At 40.0% G+C, this 16,500-nt stretch overlaps 1 protein-coding gene across 2 annotated transcripts in view; it reads left to right on the top strand.

Annotated features, from left to right (window-relative positions):
- Nucleotides 1-16,500, top strand: part of NCK2 (NCK adaptor protein 2) — an 83,098-nt gene that overhangs the window by 17,485 nt on the left and 49,113 nt on the right. For both annotated transcript variants that reach the window (XM_084513635.1, XM_084513636.1), the window contains one exon: nt 13,375-13,446. The gene's annotated coding sequence lies outside the window, so the exon portion shown is untranslated. The remainder of the gene's footprint in view (nt 1-13,374; nt 13,447-16,500) is intronic.

The raw sequence follows: 16,500 nt of genomic DNA, 5'->3' as shown, positions 1-16,500 counted from the left end.
AAAAGGATTGATGGGGAAGCAACGCTGCCCTCCTTTGTGGTGATCCTTCCTTCAAGAATCTGAAGCTTTATTTTGCTGGAAGGAATTTTCTTACTTTCCTTTTAGAGGGAGCCTGCCAGCTTCTAGGTGGCAAATCTGAAATTGGCTTCAGAAACATAATTTACGCCAAGTGTTTAAGGCTTTGCTATATGTTTTATAATTGTCACACAGCTTTCTTCAAAACTACAGCGCTGATCAGTAATAGCCATACACATCCATGGTAGGAAATTTTGGTGGATATGCACTCCTGAGGGTTGCTTTTTTCCTGGTCTACTATTTCCTTTGTGTTTCACAAAATGAGACTGTAAACTGTCTGTAGTAAAAGTCAGTAATCCGGAATTGCTCTGTTCCAGCTGTATTTCGAAATGCTGAATATGGTCTTACCTTTCTTGAGGTCATTAATACACATCACCAGCAGGAAGGTTAAGGTAATTGTAGTTGAACAAATAAGTTTGCGCACGTAAATGTACTACAACTTAGTAAAACATAAGGTGAGAATTGTTTTTTGGGAAAGGAACAAATTAATGGCATACCTCATAAGGAGGCAGCATTAGGAAAGGTTGGACCTGGTGCTTAGGGACATGGTTTAGTGGATGACATGGGTTGTAGGGTGATGGTTGGACCAGATGATCGTGGAGGTCTTTTCCAACCTTAATTTTTCTGTGATTCTGTGATGTATCATTCATTTTACACTATTACTTTGTGGTGCTGTGTTTGGCTCTGATTTTTGGACGATCACCAGAATTTTGAATCCCGTTTGCGCAGGGTGTCTGTTCCTGAACTGGTATCTTTTATAGTTCTTTGATACCATATGTCAGACGTGTTAAGAACTTGAAGCTTGTTTCACTGCTTTCTTGAGGTATCTGATGCTTCCAAAAATACAGGAACTATAATTTAAGCACTTAGAGCCTAAATACAGACTACAGTGTTACTGTCTTTGAAACTCCCTGAGCTTTACTGGGAACTGTTCCTTTATGTTTGTCAAGAGGAAAGACACTTGTGGCGTCTGTGATATTACTGATTTAAACGGAAGGTTCCTCCGATTGATTTTTGAGAACCAATTTTTTCTCGAGAGAGAAAGCTCTTGTTACAGGGTCAGTATTTACCAGCATAGGCTACTGAAGGAATGGTAAAATAAAATGAACGCAGCCGTGATGAACGTTCTCTAGAAACGAGGGGAAATCATTCCGCTTCCTTAGAAGGAAACCAGAATTTTCCCAGCCATTTAAATATGCGAGTACCTTAAACTTAATGTTTTCGGTTCCTTATGAGATTTTCAAGCTGGGAGATACCCTTAGCTGTGCTTTCAGGCAAGACGTTTGAGTCAGGAAGTTGACACCTCCGTATTTTTGTAGGCAAAGCCTACGTTCCTCAAGGGCTGTTACTTGGCTCAAAGCTGCAGACAGAGTGGGATGGTAATTTGGGGTCTGTGGTCCTCAGCTCTTGTCAGGGGATTCCCTGCTGTGCCCTGCCCACGTTTCTAGGTCTACAACGAAGATAAACGGGAGGGAGTGCAGACATTACTACTAAAATCATTTAACACGATGACAGAAATATTTAAAAGCCAGTTCTGGAAGGGTTGAGCCTTTCTGTTTTGCAAAGTGTCCAGATTTGGGCACCGCTTTGGAAAGCGGACGGAATATGTTTACCTGGCGTTCGTGTTTTAACAACAGATTGTGTGTGTAAATGTCAGTGTGACATTTTTATTTCTAGCCCACACGACAAAGACGATTTAGTCAGGTCAGCTGCTAAAGAGTGAGCTGTTCAACAGGGCTCTTAGGCATCCTTTAGAGAGAGCTCTGAGTGTGGCAAGTGCTTACTGGTAAATGATGTTGAGATGTTTTTTTATTTGTTTTTCCCCACTGAATTCCTGAAAAAAAAAAAAAGGGTATAGCTCTGAACATGTCTACCTAGTAGGTTGCTGGGTAGTGAGATAAGTTTGGAATGCTGTAATGAAAGTAGAGGGGCATGTGGTAGTAATATATCCATAAAGTAACTCCACTGAAGTGGCAAAGTGTTCAGAGCATATGAAATTTCTGCAGATTTACTTTGCAATATTCAGCAATGAGAGATTTTTTTACAGCCGGACAGGGTAAGAGCTTACCTTAAAAAAAAAAAATAAAAAAAATAAAAAATCATATTACCTTTTTCTGTGGGGTTTTGGCTTGCTCTCCCCTTTTCTACTTCCCAACCTGACGTTTCCCTGCATCGACGTGATTGCTTACCCAGGGGAGTTTAAAAGTAAATGACAAGCAAAAAAACAACCAAAAAACCAACCAATCCAAACCAAACCATGATGCCTTTGAAATACAAGTTGAATTGAGTGGGTTGTGGTTGGTAGGTGTTCTTGAATTCTCCCTGGAACACGTGGCAGACAGAGACAATTTGGAGCTGCCTTTGTTATAAATTAAATTTTATTAAGCCGTGATTGCCACCTATATCATACTGTAAAGATGGCTGAAAAGCATGCTGGCGTTCGTTTTGTGCAGTTTATTGTCGCGCCGTATGGGACTTAAATGAGATCTAATAGAGCAGTAATTGGATTTGCAGTGCATGTATGACAGAGCAGGATTCATGATAGTGCTGCTCTGTGTGCTATGGAGAGCAAACGCAAAAAATGAAATCTCTTGTAATAAAGAAGTGGCAACAAATAGATTCCTCGAGTATATTCTTGCTCCCTTAATAAATAAATTGGAAGCTGAAGAAATTTGTTCTCTAGGCTTTGCCTAAATGTGTCTGACAGGCTACCTGGCTGCGTGGTTCACTTGGAAGGTATTTTTTGAGTAAACCGCATGGTGGGGTTTTTTCATTGTAAAATGAGAATTGAAGTAAATCATATTATTAGCAATTTTAGTTAAAATTAAAGTCTGATATTCCACGTTACGCTGTGGCATCAGAAAATGTGGCAAGTTTCTGATTTAAATTTGGTCCAAGCTGGTAATACCCCAAATTGTTGGCTTGGAAAGGGCACTCTGCACATGCCTGTAGAAGTCACTTTGGGATTAAACATACTGAGCAGGTGAGGACCATAGCTGGTCTTTACAGGCACTGAGCTCAATTAAGACTGTCTGGAGTTGTATAGCACAACCCAATGTTTGTGCATTACCCATTTCTTTGCATTATTTTTTTAAAATTAGCTTCCCTTTCTCCTGAACTTGGAATCATGTTGATAGCAGAAGCACTTACCGTATATACGTGGTGAATTATATTCTTACCCTTCAAAGTGTTTATTCTGGTCATCCAGGATCAGGGTTAGAAATGTGGTCTCAATCAGCCTGGTGTATTTCATCATCATTCACTTTATTTAAATGTTCATTTATCTATTTGTAATTAAGATAAAGGTTTCTGGTTACTTTTTAGTTAGTAACAATTTATATTCCTTCAGTTGTTTGTCACCTGCATTTTTGTTGGTTTAGCAGCCAATCTCTTGGATAGCTTCGTTTGAAACACTGATAAACTTGTACTTCCCTATATTTTCAGAAGCTGTTACTTTAGTATGCCAAAAAAAAAAAAAAAAGAGAAAAAAGAAAAAATTCCTTCCCTTTTCTTTATCAAATTAAAAGGCTATTTGATAGTTGCATGCTCTAAAACCGCAAATAAACAGAACTCTGTGGTGAAGTTCAGCAAGCTGCAAATGCCACATAATTAAGCAGTAGCAGACACTTCCAAAGGTAGAAGGGAAATCAGTGGCTGGAATATTTAAAGGGGAAGAATATTGTTGTTGTTTTGACTACTTAAGCTTTAGATCAATGTAGTTGGTGTTTTTGGGAAGGTAATTCCAGTAGTCAGACAGGCAGCCTTGCTGTACCAGAGCTCTCGGTTACTGCCTACCAGTAGCTTTCTAAAAGCCTATGGAAAATGTTGACAATCACTTGTAATTGTGGTTTGTAATAACAGCCTGACACTGGAGTCTAGAAAAATACATTGGGAGGGGAAAAAGAAGTTTTGGAAAAAAATCCAGGGATACTGGAGGATGTAGAAATAAGCAGAAATCATTGAATTCCTGGAGTCAGTACACCTTATTTCTAAGAAACAAACCTGGAAGCTATTATCGTGGGGGGCAAATTTGGACACTGTAATTGGCTTTGACCTTTTGCCAGCTGTCTAGTGGTTCTTTTTGCCTCTCCCTTGTGTCCAGATAAATGTCATGCGTTCAGGTTTCTGTTCCCTTGTTCTGGTTTCGAGCGTGGAGCTGCTTATGTAGCTAATCTGTGCTTACAATTATTTCCACTTCTAACCCCAGTAGGACTCTCTTTTGGGGTATTCAGACAGAAATGACATAATTGGATTTCTGCCCAGATACTGTATATAGATAGCTTTGGAGATGTCGTTCATTTGACAGCTGCCATAGGAAATCTTGGGGTTTTGGCTATTGTTACAAGGCCTGCAAAATTCTCACTGCATTTTCATTTGCTGCCTTTTTTCACTGAAGTGGTGTGAATAAAATGAGTGGAACAAGACACCATCAGATGTGGGCAAGACAAGAAAGGGAGAAAATCAGTGCTGAAAACATCAGAAGCAAAGCTGTTGCCAAATTTTATTTGGATATTATGAGATTTGGGAATATCTAGTTATCATTCAAACAGCAGTAATAGCAGTGCCTGTGCTGCAGTAGTATCAGAGCTACGTGAAGGATTCTGTTCTTCCTGCCCACCCAAAGTGAAATTTCTCGGTAAGTTCAGAAAAAAATGGTTCAACGGTTTCCGATCACAAATTTGGAAGAAAAAAGAGGTGGTTTTAGGATCTCTGTTCTTGTGAAATAACTAAAAACTCAAGTTTTTGTTTCTTTTCTTGGATCTGATGAACCTCACAGTTCAGTTTTGATCTGCAAATTTGAGGTGCTAACTTTGGTGACTGTGCCATTCTGCAACGTCCAGAAAACCATAGAATTACAGAAAGGTTTGGGTTGGAAGGGACCCTAAAGCCCACCCAGTTTCATCCCCCTGCTATGGGCAGGGACACCTCCCACCAGACCAGGTTGCTCCAAGCCACATCCAGCCTGGCCTTGAACACCTCCAGGGATGGGGCAGCCACAGCTTCTCTGGGCAACCTGTGCCAGGGCCTCACCACCCTTAAAGGGAAGAATTTCTTCCTGATATCTGATCTAAACCTACCCTCTTTCAGTTGAGAACAAGGCCTGGTCTCAGCACTTCCCCCTTGCTATTAAAGCAGTTGATTGCCTCTTTGCTGGGGATGTTTGTTTTTTGGCTCTCTCCCATATCCTCCAGGTGCACAGTGACTGGGTATGCAGGGATGCTGGAGGCATTGCTGTCAAAGTAGAGATCTTTTTTCTGAAGAGTACGCAAGCTCTGCCCTAGTCTGTTCAGGCAAACTAAATAAAAATAAAAAGTGCAGGGGTGTAGAACTTGCATCAACTGACAGTAAATGGGAACCTGTTAATGAAACTGGGGAGAGCGGGATCCCATAATTAAATTGTAATATGTTCAAATAGCACCTGGTGGTAAAATCCAGCAATGCACTGATCGAAAGGATCTTTCCTGGGAGGTGCAGGACATTTTTGTCCCAACACATTCATATATCCAAGGCTGGGAAATACTGACATTCCAGATTTAATATTTTTCCAAATGTCCTTTGGCCCAACTGAAGGAAAAAAAAAAAAGCACAAAATCTGCTCTGTGCACTTCCTCTGACTCCCTTCATCTCCCTGGAGGTTTCGAAGACAGCCACTGAGCTTGCTGTAGCCCTTCTAACATCACTGTGTCTGTAGCTGTGGCACGGAGAGAGCCGTGGCGCTGCTGTCCAAAGGCAGGCAGCTCTGCCATGGCCAGACAAGTGATGTCATTGAAAGCACGCATACAGAAATAGGAAAGGTTTTCTTTCTGACTAAGAAATAATGAGTAATTTAGCAGAACAGGAGCTCTAATAAAGCTTGCGGTTGGACTTTATCATTGAATTGCCACTGAGATGAGCATGCCTTGCTCTGTTCCACCATAATAGTCACCTGAAGGCTCTCTGTAGCCCCTCTTACAGTCTATTTTCTGTTACGTCTCACCCCAGAGCAAATCTTAATCTAATTGCCTAGATGGGAGATTTCTTCACTTACTTCAAACATGTGTCCCTAGCCAAGAGTGGTAACCAGGAGTGTCTGCTTCGTGTTGCTCTGATAATCTGCCAGTGACTAAGCGTTGCATCCTCCCGTGGTAGCTAATTCATCAGAATCTGTGGTTTTTCACTTCTCCAGAAGGCATCTGTGAATGCCTTTTTTTCAGTGGAGGCAAGCATTTTTACTCAGATGTGCAGATCACTAGATTACCATAAAGACAATATCAACGTGCTCTTTGTAGACATCTTCCGCAAACCTGAAATCTGTGAGTATTGAATTAAAAGCTTGAATAGAGGTGTTGGTAAGAATTGGTAGATTCAGTCGGTTCTGTATGTATTTTGGTGTGCAGAACATTAAATGGCAAAGTTACAGTAGAAAAAGCGGATTTGCTGGGGAGCTGCTTGGGCTGGTCGCTTATTAATCACCATGCAAGTCCTGAAAGTTTCTGAAGTGATCTTCATGGAAAAGACTGTCTATGTGTGATTTTTACAATAAATTAAAATTAAAATATCAACCAGAAACAGGCTGAGGTTCCCATGGTATAAATTGTTATGCCGTTAAGTATAAATACCGCCTTCTAGATTCTAAGGTGCTAAAGAAAGTTAGTTTATCTAGCTGTAAATTCAAAGATGTTTCTTAAAAAGCAAATCCATAGCTTGAATAAAAAGGTATCCAGGTAAGGTAAGGAATCCAGGTAAGGTATCAAGGAAAGCAAATAATTACCCTAGTGTTCAAACCACTGCCTGAGAACCTTGCTAAGCTAAGCACTATGTAAGGTTTGAAGTCTGATCCTTTCCTTCCTCAAAGATCCTGTGATACAGCATTTAAGAACATCCTTGATAGGTGTTGTTGGGTTTCTGCTTATCTATCTGCAGCTCTAAGTGATGATTCAGGTCTTTCAGTGCACCTTTGTAAGGGTTTATGAGACGCCTAGAGCTGCCCTAAGCATTAATGGAGACCTTTGTTGCTCTGTGGGCTTCAGGGATATGGATACGTGCACTTACACAGCAAGACTGCAAACTCTTAAATAAGGAAAATGAGAAAGGTTCTGAGCTCATATTTCTTGGTAGAAAAGAGTAAGTAGCTGGATGGGGATAAAATGGAGTTGGATTTTTTTTTCCTTCCACCTATTGCTTTTGAATGGGAATGCTCAGTGAAACTCGGGCCGTTTTGGTGGCACCCTGCCTTGCTTGTGTGCTTGCCGTGTGTCCTCTCAAAGCATTTGCACCCAAAGTGGGATGAGGCTCTCTGCCCTTGCTTCCGTCAGCTCTCCACTTCTGCTTTGTGGGTTTTTCTTTTTCTTGTGCAAGGACTGTACTGGAAGTTTGCAGCTGAGCATAATCAAATTTGAATAAGTTCAATATCAATAAGTATCAAGGTGGAAAATCCTGCTTAAGCCAGGATATTTTTTTTTTTCTTGTAAAGGTTTGCATATTGTAGCGAGTTTGGGTAGTAATTCGGTATCAGTATTAGGTTATTTAATAGCTCAAACTTTTGAGGGAAACTACTGGCTGAGATAAACACAAGAAATGCATGGTTCCCTTAATAAAACAATGTGATTCAGTATACTGTGTATGGTAGACTTGGCAGATAGTAATAGGCAGATTCATCATTCCTCATCATTTCTAGCAAAATTAGAAAGATGCTATTTATGCATGCACTTTGGATTGCAGCTTCAGAGGAAGCTGATAATGGAAGTTGTTTTTTGAAATATATTTAAAATAAATGTCAATATTATTTAGAAAACGAACTGCCTGTGTTTCAGTAGGGGCTTAGGAGTTGGTGGTTGTGCAAGTAGATGTAAAATATTTTTTTTGGTTTGGTTTGGTTATTGTTTCTGGAAACATACCATATCTGTGCCAGAATCTGCAGAGGATAGGGATTTGATGGCAGGATTTAAATGAGAATATAGGTCAGTGTAGCCTCTTTGCTTGTGGTGGGGTCAAGTGTGACCCCACTGCATGCTTTCACTGTGTTCCTCCCCACACGCACCAAAAAAGAAGGAAAAGTACAGGTATATTATGAAGAAAAAATAATGCTTGAGTGACCAGTGATACTTAAATGCCTAATTGATGCTTCTTCACCACAGAGGGCATGGACAGGAAGGGTACCCCAGAGAGTCTGTCTCCTGTTTGGGAGATAAGCACGTTTCTTAAGCTTACTGTCACGGCCTTTGGTAGTAGCTTCAAACCAGGACCATTAAGAAGACACATTTAAACTCTGAAGCTTGCCTTTGCTTCAAGGGCTAGTCTCATTTTTGCAGCTGGCATACAGGCTTAAATCTTTTCCAGCGTTTTAAGTACCTGGCAATCTTGTCTGCATGCAAAGCATTGAATCCGTTCTTTTGTCTCATTTTACTTCCTTACATGCATTTTAAGGAGCCACAGTCTTAGAGAAGAAAAGCTTAGCCACACAGAAGACACTAGATTTTGTTCGTTTGCTTGCTTCAGGATGTCTTAGACATTGTTGTGTAACATAGAAACTTATGACATGAATCCAGTCTTGTTTTCTGTCTGTTGTATACCTGATGCAGTGCTCACTGCTTGCATTCACTTATCTGAGTTAAAGAATAGTTGCATATTTTAACTTTACCATTATCTTAGTTTCAGAAGGTAATATTAACTGTGTTTTGTGAGGTAGGTTGTTATAATATATGTTATATATTATTATATTTATTATATATTATATAAGTAGGTTGTTAAAATACTAAGGATATACTGGAATGTTGAATACATTTTATGGCTTCTTTTCCCTTCAGTCAAATTCAGGCACTGAGCTTTTGAGTGCTTATTGCTGATCTGTCTGCTCCTGCATGGCACTGGGTTGTGCTTGCCCAATTGTCTGTACAGTTAAAATATTTTGAGCATAGCATATTTTGATGTAACTTCAGTTGAAATATCTGCCTAATGGAGAAGTCTTAATGGAATACTTTAATAGCCCAAAGTGGTTACCTGCAATTGCTCTAGTGTATTTGAGTCAATTACAAAGGAAGGCAATATTTAATGTTGAAGTGGAGCTAGATGGTGTAATGAACTGGCAGATTGCCAGTATGATCTTCTCTGCAGGAGAATTTGTATTAATGTGGTGCTTTTCATTTGTTCTCCAGAAGGTCACCAGCAATACGTCAATTGTTGAATTTTATCATAGTTATCAGAGTCACTTGAATGACTTATCATTTGAGTTAAAATTCCCAGTCTGTGCAGTACAGGTTTATGGTCAGGTCATTTTTGTGTATTAGCATATTAAGTATCAAAGAGATTATTTTAGCTATTTCATGTCAGAACTTAAATAGAAGGTGGCCGGGTATTGGGAAAAGAGCCTGAGAGAATTGTCATTGAAATAGTTATTGTAAGGCTGAATCTGGATTTTAGCCATGGGGATAAAGAAAATGGGGCACATTATAGCACATTAGTGAAAGGAAAGGTGGTTAATAACTTTGGAGGTTGCTTTTAAAATAATCATTATGAGAGCACTAATTTATTCTTAGAGTTGTAATCTTCAAAGATTACACAGCTATAAGGTGCTTATTTCATTACATGATACTGATTCTTATCTTTTGATGCTTGTTTGGAAGTACTGTCTTCAAACCCATTTTTGACTGTTCAGAAGCGCTTCTAACTGTGGGACTTGAATAGTTCATGTGTTTGGAAGATTTTGGTCTAGCAAACAAATGAGTGACTGAGATTGCAGTTCATATCTAGACGGCTTTGGTTTTCTACCTTGTGTCCGTAACCACATGTTCACCTGGCTCCTCTACTCTGCAGTTTCTGTTCTTAATGTTCATCTTCTGTGCCTGTGTTGTGGACCTCACAGTAAGTGTAGGATGTTGACTGAGTCGTGACCTGTAAGGGACCTTGGTATATTGCGTGTGTGAGCGTTGACAGTCTTGTGGTAGTACTGCCATTAGAGAACCACAGCACCATAGGATGGCTGAGGCTGTCGGGGCCCTGTGGAGGCCACCAGGCCCCAGCCCTGCCCCAGCAGGGCCACCCAGCGCAGGCTGCCCAGGCCCATCTCCAGGCGGCTTTGGAAGGCCTCCAAGGAGACCCCACAGCCTCTCTGGGCAGCCTGTGCCAGGGATCCTCACCCGCACAGCACAGAGCTCCTGAGGCTCAGGGGGAGCCTCCTGGGGGCCAGGTTGTGCCCAGGGCCTCTGGTCCTGGCACTGGGCACCTCTGACAAGAGCCTGGCTCTGTCCCCTCTGCAGCCTCCCCTCGGGTATTTACAGACATGGATGAGATCCCCCTGAGCCTCCTCTTCCCCAGGCTGGGCAGTCCCAGCTCTCAGCCTCTCCTCACAGGAGAGCTGCTCCAGGCCCTCCATCACCTTGGTGGCCTCCCTTGGACTCTCTCCAGTAGGTCCAAGTCTCTCCTGTACTCGGGGGGGGAGGCAGAACTGGACCCAGCATTCCAGGCATGTCTTGGAGTTGAACTGAGATAAGACATATGGATGTGGCACACAGATGTGATACCAAAAGGTAGAGAAGAAAGACACTGATGATGTCTATAGAGAAGCCCACCCAGCTCTGTTGGGCAGCTGTGCCGGTGGCTGTCTGCCGTGCATTCATTTCCAAAGTTTCCTCGTGATTCACCAGTATGTCTTGTGGGCGGACAGTGACTTTTCCACATATATTCAAAATCTTTTTGAGTTTTGGGGAGTTTATGTTGTGTTCTCTAAGCTTAAATATTCCCGGTCCACCCTGGCTTTATCAGCAGATACAGCCTTCTGGAGTTTGGCTGCTGGAGCGCCACCAACCAAACAAAAATCCCTACTCATGGTGCAAAGCCTGTGGTTCGGGGGCGAGCCATCTCAAACCGTAACCATTGTTTCCATTCACTGTGTGTGAGAAGGAAGATCTCAAACATCTCTAACTGAAATGCTGTTTCAAGGAACATATTTGGTGTATAAGTGATTTCTCTGTGGTGCAGGTTTCCACCCTTAGTTTGAGTCACTTGGCAAGCTGCAGTGTTGCCGATGTAGCTTTCGGCAGGGGAGGTGTGATGGCAATAGATTCGTGTTTTGCGGGAAATGACTTAACAAGAGTCAGAGCAGAATTTTTCCTCTGGCTATTCTGTAATAAAATGAAGATTTTTACCAGGAGAAAACCAGAAAGAGAGGTCAAAGTGCAATGGAATTGAGCCCCGAGAGGACAGACCAGTCTGCATCTTCTGTCTGTGCATCCAAATGTTAGTTCAGTCAAAGTGTTGGTAGGAGTGATTTTTTTGGTGTATTTTTCTCCTTTGACTCTTTGTGCTACTGCCGTTAATGTGCTGAGATACTTCTAATGTATGTTAATTGAGCTGTGAAAGTGGAGCCTTTCTTGCTGTAGAAAATAGCTGTTGTATTGAAATACAATCACGACTCTTTTTTCCTTATGTGATTAGATAAGGTTTGAACTTTTATTTTCACCAACTGAACTGCTTTTCCAGTTAACTAATAAATACAATTTTTCAGGTATTGGTGATTATCAATCCTGGTTTTTCTGCTCACTTTCAGAGGCAAGCTCTGTACATTGACGTGTATTTGTGAAATTGGAAGCAGTAATTGAGAAATATTGATTTTTTTTTTCAGTGAATAGAACCCCAAACCAAGTCAGAAGCCTGGCACGGTATTTTGTTTGTAGATGTTGATGGGCAGTAGATGATTTGTGAGGTGGGAGGGGAAGAAGATGGTCTTGTAACAGAATGATGTGATTTTTATTTTTTCTTTTTTTCCTTGTTATTAACACTGTTCTTGCCTTATTGGCAGGAAAGGAAACATACTACAAAACATTTAGCCAGCAGGAAAACAGATTTACCCTGCCTCAGGGTTTTAATGATGCTTCATTTATTAAAGTATCTTTTCCCTTTACAATACATCTTGAGATCTGTCCTGTAATTCAGAATATAGGGCAAGTTCTCATGGAGAATATAGTTCATGGAGAATAAGAAAACTGTAAGTGGGGAGGAAAATTGATTTGATAAAGTGTAGTTGTCTGTGTCTACTGAGAACTCGGTGAAAGCGCCAGGCTGCAGCATACAAGGCATTTCAGCTCACACTAGTGCACAAAGGAAGAAGGGAGGGCAGGTGGTAGGTCATTCTCTTCTCCCATCTGCTCTCTGCTGTCACAGGTGTATTTTCATTCATGCAGTGAACAGAACTTCATCGCAAATTGGCCTGCATTTTTTTTCCCTTGCATGTCAGGAGGGTGAGCAGCATCCCACTTGCCTTGCAGCTGCAGTGGAGCTGGAGAGCAGGGATTCTCCTTTTATTCTTCACCCCGTAACAATTCTGACTTCAATGTTTATCAAACTGGGGTTCAGTGGTTCACTTGCTCCCTTTGTTAAAAGGTGGAAGTCTGAATCTGGCTTTCAAGTGTCTGTGGAAGGTATTTATAATACTTCATCAATACTTTTTTTTTTTTTTTTTTACCCCTCTTCCATTATGGTGCACTCACGAATTAGATTAATTCAAAACACAAGATGAATTTCTGCTTTTAATTGAATTTCTTCATAGGATGCTTTTGTATTGTGGCAACTGATTTGAATCTGTTCAGGGAAGATTTTGAACACAAACATTTGTGCATGCGCAGCCTCCAAGTGAGTCAGAGTTGTAACCGTGTGTCCTTACAAGCCAAGGGCTGAAGCACAGGAAGACATTCAGAATTTTTTCCTTCAGTTTGATTTGGATCTTCATGGATTTCCATAGCCTGAATTGGTCAGACATCCTATAGAATCAGAAGTCTCATTAGAAAATAGAAACAAACTGTTTAAATACTTTGAAGTCTCTCTCGTGAAATGCTGTATTTATGGCTAGAAATAGCTAAAAGAGCAGTCTGGGCTGGAGGGGACCTCTGGAGGTCGTGTGGTCCAGCCTGTGGCTCATTGGGGTTGCCAGAGCTGTGGCTCCATCAAGGTGAACTTTGAACCTCTCCAGGCAGAAGCTTCCAGAACACCTTGGATTACACACTGTGTAATCAGTGGGGAAACCCTTCTTCTTCATGTCCAGCCAGGGCATCCCTTAAGGGACTTCTCCACCGTCTGGCCAGCTTCCTGACCTCCCTCAGAGCTCGCTCGCTCTTGTCCTGGAGGGCCCCGAAGCATGCAGCCTAGCCCAGGCGCCATCTTGCAGGTGTCCCTTGGCTGGAGGCAGTCCATCCCTCAGGCTGCTGCCTGTGCTCGTGTCCCCTTACTTCGTAATCTCTTAACAGATTTGGATAGTTTGAAAACGAAATCTTGATAATGATCTTCTAAGTTCAGTGCTAAAACTAAGATACGTGCTTGTTGTTTCAGATACTTGCGTACGTAACTTTGTTGGAGAGTCCTGCCTTTCACTGCCTGAATCCTTTTAACAGTGTGCCAAAGGTGAGTGATTCAGCTCTTATTTTTGTAACTAAAGATAAGGAGTTAACTAGATAGATGTATTGCTTGGTTGTGCTTTCATGTGGTGTGGTACTTGTAATTTTTTTTTCAAACTGCTGGATCATTTATTAAATAGCAGGTCTTTTTTCTTTCAGCAATCTGAGATAAGTCTGATTTAGCTCTTTTTTTTTTTTTTTTTTTTTAAAGCAAGATGATTAGAAGATTTTTTTTAAAAAAAAGATTAGATTATTAATTAAGCACTAGATATTATTACAGCTGTTTTTGGCTCCTATGTCCTATTACCTACTAGTTTGACTTCAGAGAGTTTTCCTCTAGAGGAGCTGTAGATGAAATATATTGGTGTGGTCAGTCCTAGCCTATTGCATATAGGCTCAGGTCAGTATATAGGTCAGTATTTCATTTCTTAAAACTAAGTAATAAGTTATATAATACTGAAATGTTTGTATACCCCTGGTAGGCTTTTTGTCCTCTTTTTATGGTAAGAGTAGATCAGAATTGCATTTAAGATATAGAAAGTACCTTCTGGGCAGGCTCTGAGGACCTGAAGTAGTGCTATGAAGCTGGTATTTTCCATAGGATTCATTTCTGGGGCAATGTCTGGCTTCCTTTTGCTAATTCATGTACCTTGTTATCTGTTTCTAGTAACTGTAGTTGATCTCTGTGGTTTAGCCGAGATTTATTAACAGAAACTTTTATTAAAATGAAACATCGTTACAACCGTACCAACAATACAGAAAAGGCAGAACAGTGGATGAACTTTCAGCATTGTACTGGCTGCAGCACAGAACAGGAAACCAGGAATCCTAGTTTTCAGTTTTACTTCATTACTTTAGCAGACAAATTTATTATTTCTTACTCAAGCTCTCTGTTTATAAAATAAAAATAACATTACCCTCTTCAGAAGGAAGTTACGATGGATAATTATTGACATTTTGGAGCCTTTAGATGGAAGGCAATGCACGAAGTCCTTGTGTGTCTTGATTTTGCTGTGAGCTGTGTTAAATGGTTGTTCAGTCAAGTGTTATCAGACATTAAAATTAGACTTAATTTGTTTTATAAAATGCAGCTGAACCAGTTAGAATTAAGAATTTAATCCAGTCTTAAACTTAACATCTACATATATTTTTGGAAATGTTTGGGTTTCCTTCAAGGTAGAAGAGGAAGTTCTGAAATACTTTGAAATGGGTGGGCGTTTACACTACATTTTCAGATCAGTTGATATTTGCCTATTATATTTAAAGATGCATTTATAACTCTAACTTCTGCAGCAGATCAGAGTGTATAGTCTTGAATAATAAATGAATATAACTGAAGATTAATGTTGAGAAGTCTTCTGGCTTAATTTTTAGATTAGAAATGCTGGTAATTTTTTTTTGTTTGGTTGATTTTGTTTTTGTGCATTATGTAGGTAGCAGACCTACATAGTAAAATTAAAAAACTCTTGAAAAGTCTGTTAATGTAAATAGAAAACAAATATACAATCCCAAAGACAGTGATTTGTTACACTATGAACTTAGTCATAGTTAAATGACTCTAACTTCCACTAAAATTTCAACTCAAAATTAAGCTTTTTAACTATGGTCCAAATCTTGTATTAATTTCAAACGTTTAACATAAAACTATATATTTCTCTTGTCTTATTTCTGTGATATTTGCCTTACTGAATATTTTTCCTACTCTTCAAAACAACAACTTAAGAAAACAAACAAAAAACAAAACACCACAAATACTCAAATTGAAAATGTATACAGCATATGAAGGTTTTATATACTTCCCAAACAGGCTGTAAGTAGATAATAGTTCAGTAAGAGTAGGAGAGGAGGAACTTTGTCTGTCTTTGGACATCTCAGTTATTGTTCTGCTCTCTGTCTATCTGTATAGGTACCCAGGACATGTGCAATGTCCAGTCAGGCAATACTTTATTTCTGTAACAAAATTAAATCTAATTTCTGTATTAATATTTAACATTTTATCTGTCCTTTGTGTGCACACGTATACCAAAGTGCGTGTTTCTGGTGGTCTGTATTCTGCTTGGTAAAGGTGATTGTGCAGAACACAGAGCGTGCTGATACCTTTCCAAAATGGAAATGAATGTTGTAGGTTCAGTAAAGCCTGTACCTGAAGTGCTTTGCAGAATCAGAATATAATAAAGCCTTTGCCCTTTGGTCAGCATTCACAAATTACACTGAAAACGTTCTTTAAACTTCACCGAACTGCAGACAGTAGTGTGTCCTTACAGAGTTTTGTTGAGTCTGAGAGCTATGGCATAATTTGTATGTGGTTGCTGAATCCGCCGAGTCATCTTTTATCTAGCTGTGCACACTAGCTATTTTCAGCTATTTGTTTCTCTGGTTTTGCTTTTTGAAAAAAAGAGAAATGTATGGAAAGGCACCCTTTATTTTGTTGTTGCTTGTTTGATAAAATGTTCTGTCACTTCTGCAGTTACATTAGGATGAAGTTACCAAGTGTAATGTTCTGGCAATTTATTGCAGTCATTCAGCAGCTGCAAATCTGCAACTATCCTAAAAGCATTTAACAATTTCAGAATGTGATACTGTTTGTAATGGGATTCTGTGCTTTCAAACTTGCAAGACATTCACTTACAGTGTCTTTAAATATAAAACAAACAAAAAGATTGCATCTTGTATTTCACAATAAAATCCTTTAAAAAGTGATCACAGTTTTAATACGTACCTTTCAGTGGTGATGTTTAGATAACATGTTTTGGGAAATTTTCTTCAATAATACAATTTTTTTGAATAAGCCTGCCTTCATACACCCTTATGGAATGTCCTGTTTGATTATTCAGGGATATATGTGTACACAGAAGGGAGATAGCTTGATGAAAGGAGCACTAAGCAGGTACAAGCAAAGTTTCCTCAGTCTTTCATACTCAGCAGGTTTGCCAAACTGAGATCAGATGTCAGTGATTACAGTATCATGACGCTTTGTGGAGAGCCAGGTCTGTATTGCAAGGCTCGTAGCATCTGAAAGATCTGTTGTCATCTTCTTGTGAAGAGGTAAAAGCACCATACA

The sequence above is a fragment of the Aythya ferina genome (assembly GCF_964211825.1).
Source record: "Aythya ferina genome assembly, chromosome: 1".
NCBI classification, from domain to species: domain Eukaryota; kingdom Metazoa; phylum Chordata; class Aves; order Anseriformes; family Anatidae; genus Aythya; species Aythya ferina.
Note: the sequence above shows the minus strand (reverse complement) of the source record. Positions and strands in the feature narration are given on the sequence as shown.